The 10,486-nt window shown below is 41.8% G+C and overlaps 1 non-coding gene across 1 annotated transcript; it reads right to left on the minus strand.

Moving 5' to 3' along the window:
* Positions 1-9,864: 9,864 nt before the first annotated feature.
* TRNAS-GCU (transfer RNA serine (anticodon GCU)) lies at positions 9,865-9,949 on the minus strand. The gene has a single exon. It is a non-coding gene; the product is annotated as a tRNA-Ser (tRNA).
* Between the last annotated feature and the right edge of the window lie 537 nt (positions 9,950-10,486).

Raw genomic sequence — 10,486 nt, forward strand, 5'->3', positions numbered from 1 at the left:
CTTTACTGCCTGCAGCCTTGCCTCACTCCTTTCTGGATTGCTGCTTCTTTTTCAAAGCCCTCGACGCTTATCACTGCAGACTGATTTTTATACAGATTGTAGATAATTCTTTGTTCTCGGTATCTGATCCCAATCACCTTCAGAATCTTAAATAGCTTAGTCCAATCGACTTTATCGAATGCCTTTTCTAGATCTACGAATGCCATGTACGTGGGCTTGTCCTTCTTGATTTGATCCTCTAATATCAGACGTAAAGCCAGGATTGCTTCACGTGTTCCTACACTTCTTCTGAAGCCAAATTAATCTTCTCCGAACTCTGCTTCAACTTGTTTTTCCATTCTTCTGTAAACAATACGTGTTACAACTTTGAAGGCATGCGATACTAAACTAATGGTGGGATAGTTTTCACACCTGTCAGCACCGGCTTTCTTGGGAATAGGTATAACAACATTCTGCCGAAAATCGGATGGGACTTCTCCTGTCTCATACATCTTACTCACTAAATGAAATAACCTTGCCAAGCTGGTTTCTCCTAAGGTATTCAGTAATTCAGAGGGAATGCCATCAGTTCCAGGTGCCTTGTTCCTATTTTGGTCGTTCACAGCTCTGTCAAACTCTGACCTCAAAATTGGGCCTCCCATTTCATCAGCATCAACAGCCTCTTCCTTTTCCAGAACCAAATTATCTACATCTTCACCTTGATACAACTGTTGGATATGTTCCTGCCATCATTCTGCTTTGTCTTCTTTCCCTAGAAGTGGCTTTCCATCTGAGCTCTTAATATTCATACACCTAGATTTCCTTTCTCCAAAGGTTTCCTTGGTTTTCCTGTATGCAGCATCTACCTTTCCCAGGACTATACAATCTTCGACATCCTTGCACTTCTCCTTCAGCCAGTCTTCCTTAGCTACCTTGCGATTTCTGTCCACTCCATTCTTTAATCGTTTGTATTCTTTTCTGCCCTCGTCATTTCTAGCATTCTTGTATTTTCGTCGTTCATCAATCAGGTCTAGTATCTCCTGAGTTATCCACTGATTCTTAGTTGATCTTTTCTTCCTTCCTAACATTTCTTCAGCAGCCCTACTGACTTCATTTTTCATGACTATCCACTCTTCTCTATTGTGTTTCCTTCAGCCTTTTCATTTAGCCCTTGTGCAACATGTTCCTTGAAACAATCCCTCACACTCTTTTCTTTCGTTGTCTAGATCCAATCCTTTTGCATTCTTCCCTTTCTTCAATTTCTTCAACTTCAGATGGCATTTCATGACCAACCAGTTGTAGTCAGAGTCCACGTCTGCTCCTGGGAAAGTTTTGCAACCCAACACCTGGCTTCTGAATCTCTGCCGAATCATAATGAAGTCTATTTGATACCTTCTAGTGTCTCCAGGTCTCGTCCACGTATACAGCCGTCGTTTGTGGTGTTTGAACCAAGTATTGGCAAGGACTAAATTATGATCGCTGCAGAATTCAATCAGCCGAGTTCCTCTTTCGTTCCTTTGTCCCAATCCGAATTCTCCTCCTGTATTACCTTCTCTTCCTTGGCCTACCACTGCATTCCAGTCTCCCATCACCATTAGATTCTCGTCACCTTTTACATATTGTATTAAATCTTCTATCTCTTCATATATTCTTTCGATTTCATCATCCGCTGAACTAGTAGGCATATAGACCTGCACTATTGTGGTAGGCATTGGTTTGGTGTCTATCTTAAGGACAATAATTCTTTCACTATGCTGGTCATAGTAGCTTACCCGCTGAGCTATTTCCTTATTCATTATTAAACCAACTCCTGCATTTCCTCTGTTTGATTTTGTGTTGATAATTCGGTAGTCGCTTGACCAGAAATCCTGTTCCTCCTGCCAACGTACTTCACTTATACCAACTACATCTGACTTTAGTCTATCCATCTCTCTTTTCAGATTCTCTAATCTACCACAACGATTCAAACTTCTAACATTCCACGAGCCGACTCGCAGAATGTCAGTATCCATCTTCCTGATGATCGCCCCCTCTCGTATAGTCCCCACCCGGAGATCCGAATGGGGGACTAGTTTACCTCCGGAATATTTTACCCGGGAGGAAGCCATCATCAGTACATCATTCATACAGAGAGAGCTGCATGTCCTCCGGAGTTAGTTACTGCTGTAATTTCCCGTTGCTTTCAGCCGTGTAGCAGTATCAACACAGCTAAGCTATCTTGAGTATTATTACAAGGCTATATCAATCAATCATCCAGACTGCTACCCTTGCAACTTCCGAAAGGCTGCTACTCCCCCTTTCGATGAACCATTCCTTAGTCTGGTCTCCCAACAGATACCCATCCGATAAGGTTAGGTAAACAATTGATAGAGAATCCGCCATCTGGGTGGCAGACATAAATGTAGAACAGTGGTGATTGATTGATTGATTGATTGATTGATTGATTGATTGATTGATTGATTGATTGATTGATTGATTGATTGATTGATTGATTGATTGATTGATTGATTGATTGATTGATTGATTGATTGATTGATTGATTGATTGATTGATTGATTGATTGATTGATTGATTGATTGATTGATTGATTGATTGATTGATTGATTGATTGATTGATTGATTGAGAGTATGGGGAGTGAAACTCAAAGAAAGAGGAGTCCATCACGAAATAATATTAGGGTCGAAGCGCAAAGGGGATGGTGTAAATTTGTAAGCTATTGGCCTTCTCTGACGACATCTCAATCAACCCAGTGAAAGGATTGCAGAAAAGTTGGTCTATGAAAGGTAAATTTCAACCAATATTATGTATGCATTTCATACATGATCAGATAAAGGTGAATTGTGTTCTTTGGTCATATAATGAGGAGGGTTAACACAAAACGAATTTTTAACCAAGTTTACAGGAGTAAGAATGGCATTTATTAGATACCAGGAGAAAAGGAAAATATCTCAGAATTCGGATAATTTGACGATAAAATACAAGACAGAAGGTTTATATACAGCTTGAAAGGTTTCGAGGAGAAAGAGGAAAGGATATATCTGGACTGAACACAGGAGAAAGCAGCTAAGTAAAAGAATGAATAGCTATTGGAAAGTAAGGAAAGGAGCACAGGTAAATGCCGTAGGGTTTGTATACGCAGTAGTTTGGTGGCCACAGTCGAGAAGAAGAAGTTATAGTATATTGACAAGTCGTTTTTCAGACATCTTGTGAAGGCTTATAATCAAACGACTTAACCCCAAAATGTGTAACAAATCGGGGGTCGATTTGGTATCGCAGTTGTACAGGCTAATGCTCCTATGATCGAGGTTGCTGGAACGGATTCCAAAATATCAGGTGACAATTAACAGTACTTACATGTGAGATATACATATCAGAATCCTTACCAACACGTTTAAGAAATCTTGGGACTTAGAATCGGATGCTCCTGGTTTTACCGAAATATACATAGTAACTGTAAGCATTGCAATGCTATAGAAATTATTTCTTTGTTTCTTTCTTAATATGTCTACCCTTAGGGTTAATTTTCCCCTCGGACGCAGCTAGGGATCCTATATCTACCGCCCTAAGGGCAATGTCCTGGAGCGTGAGACTCTGGGTCTGGGGATACAATTGGGGAAGAGGGCCAGTACCTCACCCAGGTGGCCTCACCTGCTATGTTGAACATGGGCCTCGTGTGGGGATGGGAAGATTTGAAGGGATAGACAAGGAAGAGGTGAGGAAGTGGCCGTGGCCTTATGTTAGGTAGTATCCCGTCATTTGCCTGGAGGAGAAGTGGGAAACCACGGAAATCAACTTCCACGATGGCTGAGGTGGGAATCGAACCCATCTCTACTCATTTTACCTCCTGTGGTTAAGTGGACCCCGTTCCAGCCCTCGTACCACATTTGAAATTTCGTGGCGGAACCGGGAATCGAACCCGGGCCTCCGGGGGGTGGCAGTTAATCACGCTAACCACTACACTACGGAGGCGAAATCTTTCTACATTCTTTATTTCGAATTCCACTCATTCAATTCAATTATTTTCAGTAGCAGTGTACGTAGTATAATAGTAATCGTTACATCAAAAATTATACTCGTATACATACTGTACGTTGCTAGGCAATGAATACGCTCTAATTTCACTCACGAGAAAACCACGTTTCCCCATATATCTTGTGAAGGGTTACGGCGTTGCCTCAGAGGAAAACAGAAGACTCCAATGGGCGAATGATATTGGGTTATCATTAAACAATGAAAATGCCAGGAACAGTTTTCCGGCCATTGCTGACCGTTCAGTTTCGGGCTGCTTCTGTAAACTTAAGGCGCCACTCTGGAGATAAAATTCGATGTTTCAGTCATTTTGGTAAAATTGTTTTTATAACTGAAATTGAAAGTATTGAGTTTCTTTTTTTCTTGTCACGAAGTTATTCCGATGAATTCAAACAATTTATCACTGTAATAATGCTTTCTTTGCCAATTGTAATTTTACATAATCCCATTTTTCTCCCATAATATTTTCCCAAATGTAACAAAAATTGTATGGTATATGTATCACAGCTATATTAAGAAACCTGCTTATGGAATTTTTTATTACAGAATTTTTTCAAGTAGTAGGGATTTTTACGTCCGAAATTCTAGAAAGTAAAAATTACACTAACTTCAGTACGATATATCTCCTTATATAAATTATGCACAGAAAAATCGATAAGTAATGCTTTTAAAATAAGTATTATCTACCTAATTACGAATTTACATTAATTTCATGAAAAAAAATTGAATTAAAAGTTACTAAAACAAAACTTCTTTTCTGAAAAACGATTAACTGTTTATGAAAGAAATGTTCATGTTATCTCTATTTTTATGTAGGCGATATTCCCACGAAGTTTCGTGAAAATCCACGCATTAGGTAAAAATATTTTTTTAGTTCCGGAGTGTCGCCTTAACTCCGAAGAGGTTACGGAGTTTCCTTTCCCCAGCGCCAATATATAGACCACTACAATACATTATTGCTGTTATTATTGGGGAACAGGGTAGCGTAGCGATTTTAACTGGTTGCCTGTCATCCTGGCGACGACCGTGGTTTGATTCCTGGTTTTGCTGGAGTGAGAGATTCAAGTGAAAATCCCGTGGTGTGAGGAAGGGCATGCGGCCTTAAATTCCCGACCACAACTGTTACACACCTCAGTGCGTGCAAGGACCCTGAGCAAGAGGAAAATCTGCTGAAGATGATGATGATTATTATTATTATTATTATTATTATTATTATTATTGTTGTTACGGAGTTTTCCGTGGTAGTTAGAGGTGAAAGAAGGTGCGGGGGTGAACAGGTCTCAGGCTACGAAATTAAAGTGAATTTAAAATTTAACAAGGTTATATTTTCTTAGCAAAAACAATAAATAACAATAATGGCAGGTACAGAGTAGCAAAACCACTAATCGAGAATGTACAATTACAGGATTTGGGGCTCCGAGAGCCAGACACACAATTCTTGAGCAATTAGCCCAACTTTACGATATACAGAATTCAACAAAGGGGCAGAAGACCCCAATCAAGCCCAGGAGCACTTGCTCCCAATTACATCATAAAGCCTCCTCGAGGCGCGCAGAAACAAACTTCAAAAGAGCGATCTGCTCTCAAAGGTTAAGCCTATCAAAGGCCACACCAAACTCCACCTTCAAGTTTTCCTCTAATGACATAAACACAGGGGTAAAGATACCCTACCTACTGAGGCCTATTAAGTGAGAAAATTTAATTACCTGGCCTCTAAAATACCAATTTGAGAGGAGGCGAACTTGCGCTCCTAATACACTTTGTTTAAAACCTACTTGGCACTAGGTCGTTAATGCAAGGGCTAATCCCATACTAAAGAGGTGACTTTTAGAAGGAAACAATTTACATTACGTTAAGGAAGAAACGGTTGTGAAAATAAGTTCACCTCAATGCAATATGAGAGGGAGCTCGAGAGGGTTAAGCACTCTCTATCCCAATATGAAGCTTAAAAGATAGAATAAATACAAAGATTCTTTACATTTTAGGGAAAGTTACATGGTGGAAAAGCTTCGGACCCGCCCCGAGAGTTAAACTGCTGAGCTAGCAAGAAAAGAAGTTATTAATCGGCCATTACCTGTTTGTTGAACTGCTGCCCGAAGAAAGAGGCGCTACCCGCCCCCTGCTATGTACTTTACACACTGAAAGATGGTACTGAAGTGGCCCGGAGACCCTAAAATCAGCAGTTTATATACTCTCGCAGAAAGTTCGAGGCGTTTCAGGAAAGAAAACACCCGCCCACAAACATTTTATTGGTGGATAAAGAAAACCCCTACACAAGATGAAGAAGAAACACATTATTGGTGGAAAATTAATTAAAGAAATTCGGGATTGGCTAAATTCAAAACAAGGGGAAAGAAAGGGTTAATATTGCCAACTTAAACAATGACTGAAAGAAATTTAGCAAAGAACAAACTTTTGAAATTAAATTTTCTCCAAAAAAAAAAAAACCAGTTCTTTCACTTCGCACTAGGGTACGCCGTTGTAGTTCTTCAGTAGTGTCCTCTAGAAGAGAATGTTCACACTTCTTACTACAAGCAAAACAAAAATACGTCGAAAACAACACAGTTCAGAAACTTCAAAATCTCCAAGTAGTGACATCTTCAGGATGACTTGAAAATTAACACATAAGACAAAGTTCAGACTTCTTCCAGTAGGGGGGTTTCAACTGGCGCAAGGTTTGAATTAGCGGCGTGGAGGTGTACCGCCCGGTACAATTATTATTATTATTATTATTATTATTATTATTAATATTATTATTATTATTATTATTATTATTATTATTATTATTATTATTATTATTATTATTATTATTATTATTATTATTATTATTATTAATGTTATTTAGCATCGAGCAACAATCATTTGTTATTTTTGCTATAATCGCAATATACTCGTACTTCGGGGGCACGAAGCTAAAACGGTTGGATTTTGGGGGTACGCCAACCGCACCATTCGAATACCACCGAAAGAGAGGACATGACGTTCAATGGAGGCATCGGGCAACCTAATTTACAACTAACAACGAGTAGTGACACATCTCTCTCTTTCTTTGTAATCCATGGAAACTTACCAGACAGCTCTCAGAGGTGTCACTTCTCGCAAAACAAAACCCAAGGTCATGGAGGTAGTGTGCAATAATGCATGAAGCACCTTAAAATATTCTCAGTTATCAGATATCCAAATACGTGACAAACGTACTTGAACACTTCCTGTTGAAAGATGAAATCACACCAACAGATAATCTGTTTCTCTCTTCTCGATTTATTTTAGAGCCCAAGGACATTCCTTCCATCATTCACATTTAGGTAAGTGTAAGATAAGGGTTGAGGTGAACTGGTTGCGATTAAGATTTTTAGGGATAATGCCAGACTATAATCAATCCCTTATAACATTATCATTCAAACATTTTAAAGATGTAAAATATTTGACCTATTGAATAACGTACAGCGTCCACTTCTGTGGTGCAGTGTTTAGTGTGATTAGCTGCCACCCCCCCCCCCCCCCGGAGACCCGAGTTCGATTCCCGGCTCTGCCATGAAATTTGAAAAGTGGTACGAGGGCTGGAATGTGGTCCACTCAGCCTCGGGAGGTCAACTGAGTAGAGGTGGGTTCTATTCCCATCTCAGCCAGCCCCAGGGGCTCTGAACTTTGGAGCGTGGGTTGGCGACCACTGGGCCCTTAGCTGAGTCCTGGCATTGCTTCCACTTACTTGTGCTAGGCTCCTCACTTTCATCTATCCTATCCGACCTTCCTTGGTCAACCCTTGTTCTTTTCCGACCCCAACGATATTACGTATGGAGGCCTAGGGAGTCTTTCATTTTCACGCCCTTCGTGGCCCTTGTCTTCCTTTGGCCGATACCTTCATTTTCCGAAGTGTTGGACCCTTTCCATCTTTTCTCTCTGATTAATGTTTTATATAGAGGATGGTCGCCTAGATGTACTTCCTCTTAAAACAATAATCACCACCACCTCAGCCATCGTACAAGTGGCTTTCCGTGGTTTCCCACTTCTGCTCCAAGCAAATGCCGGGATGGTACCTAACTTAAGGCCACGGTCGCTTCCTTTCTTCTTCAGCATAGCAGGTGAGGCAGCCTGAGCGAGGTACTGGTCGTTCTCTCCAGTTGTATCCCCCGACCCAAAGTATCACGCTCCAGGACATTGCCCTTGAACGGTGGAGGTGGGATCCCTCGCTGAGTCCGACGGAAAAACCAAACCTAGAGGGTAAACAGATGAAGAATGTAGAAAGAAAGAAAGAAAGAAAGAAAGAAAACACACGAATCCTTACTTTAACTAAATATTTTGAGAAAGTCACTTTCATTACACGTAAGAGAAAACCAGTTCATGTCTATCACGAAAAAAGTTTCGTCCTAAAATAATTTCTTTATATTATTGAAAGATTTTGGTGGTGGGGGGGGGGGGGCATTCGGGACAAAGCTGTTGAAAGATTTCTTCATCAGAAGAATCCATGTTTTAATTGACAACTAACAATCAGACTGGCGAACAGGTCACGACACACTGCATGCAATGATCGGCGTACGGTAGGAAAATTACAAAAGACCAAACAAGCATGCTGTAGATACGTCCAAGTATTTTTTTTTTTTGCTAGGGGCTTTACGTCGCACCAACACAGATAGGTCTTATGGCGACGATGGGATAGGAAAGGCCTAGGAGTAGGAAGGAAGCGGCCGTGGCCTTAATTAAGGTACAGCCCCAGCATTTGCCTGGTGTGAAAATGGGAAACCACGGAAAACCATCTTCAGGGCTGCCGATAGTGGGATTCGAACCTACTATCTCCCGGATGCAAGCTCACAGCCGCGCGCCTCTACGCGCACGGCCAACTCGCCCGGTACGTCCAAGTTTTGTCATATTGACTTATTCATTCTAAAGCTTGATTTTACATCAATATGCCAGAGATTAGTATTTATGTCAAGATGTGGGGTAATTTTGTAGATAGAATTTAACGTGTTGTTTGTTCAAAACAGATATAAATTCGGGGTTATAAATGTGAGAGCAATGAATACGAAAACAAAATATTACGTCATTAAAATCGCACCTTGTACATGAACTTCAATTTATTAAAATTACGACGTTTAACTCGTCGGCGTCTGTGGTGAAGTGGTTAGCGTGATTAGCTGCCACCCCGGAGGCTCGGGTTTGATTCCCGGCTCTGCCACGAAAATTTGAAAAGTGGTATGAGTGCTGAAAACGGGTCCACTCGGCCTTGGGAGTAGCGGAGGGTTCGATTCCCACCTCAGCCATCCTAGAAGTGGTTTTCCGTGGTTTCCCCCTTCTCCTTCAGGCAAATGCCGAGATGGTACGTAACTTAAGTTCACGGCCGCTTACTTCCCCCTTCCATGTCTATTCCTTCCAATCGTCCCATCCCCCCGCAAGGCCTTCTTCAGTACGGCAGGTGAGGCCGCCTGTGCGAGGTACTGGTCATCCTCCCAGTTGTATATCCGACCCAGGGTCTGAAGCTCCAGGACACTGCCCTTGAGGCGGTAAAGGTGGGATCCCTCGTTGAGTACGAGGGAAAATTCGACCCTGAAGAAGAAGAAGCAATGATTAATCAGATTTATTTAAAGAAATGATTGCACCCTTGAGATTAAAGAGTGAAGCATGAATTTGCTAGTCAAATCTGATCGGAGATTGACTGTTGTTGCTGTTCTTCGACTCAAATACTTTTCCCCATTTGTTTCACCCTCTTTGGTTGATAATACTTTGGAAGTGAAGTCTGAAGCGGCACTCTTCTCTCTCCCCTGTCCACACTACACCGAAAAGCAAATGCTCTGGAAGACTCCTGCTTGCAGCACAGCGCCTACTTTTCTCATGTAATTCTTAACATTAAAATGAGCAGTCGACGAGGATGGGATTCGAACCCACGCGTGCATAGCACATTGGATTAGCAGTCCAACGCCTTAACCACTCGGCCACCTAGTCGCCCTATCCGTCAGCGTTATGTTCACCGTAGCAGAACGAGAGGAAGATGCTAGTTCAGAGAAGTGGCAGAGTACAAGTTAGTTCAAGTGGTCTCAACACTCTCAGAGGACAATCCATACGAGCCTTTTGACAGGGTAGATCTTGATCCGGGGTCCCCGCGTTCGATTCCCGGCTTACACATTTTGGTAAGGCGCGTGGTCAGTGTGCCGATTTCTCTCGGCCATTTTTGTTGACTTTTATTAGACTACGGCCGGTATCTCACCTTCAGATAGCTCCTCCAGGCAAACGCCGGGATGGCACGTAACTTACGGCCATTGCCGCTTCTGTCCTTCCTTCCTTCCTTCCCCCAAGCAAGACCCCTGTTCAGCATAGCAATGAGGCCTCCTGGGTTAATACCGATCCTCCTCCCCAGTTGTATCCCAGACCCAGTCTCAAGCTCCAGGAAACTGCCCCTTGAGGCGTCAGATTTGGGATCCCTTACTGAGTCCGAAAGAAAAACCAACCCTGGACGGTAAGCGATTTAATATTGTCAGACAGAAT

The sequence above is a fragment of the Anabrus simplex genome, chromosome 1 (genome assembly GCF_040414725.1).
Source record: "Anabrus simplex isolate iqAnaSimp1 chromosome 1, ASM4041472v1, whole genome shotgun sequence".
In the NCBI taxonomy this organism is placed as follows: domain Eukaryota; kingdom Metazoa; phylum Arthropoda; class Insecta; order Orthoptera; family Tettigoniidae; genus Anabrus; species Anabrus simplex.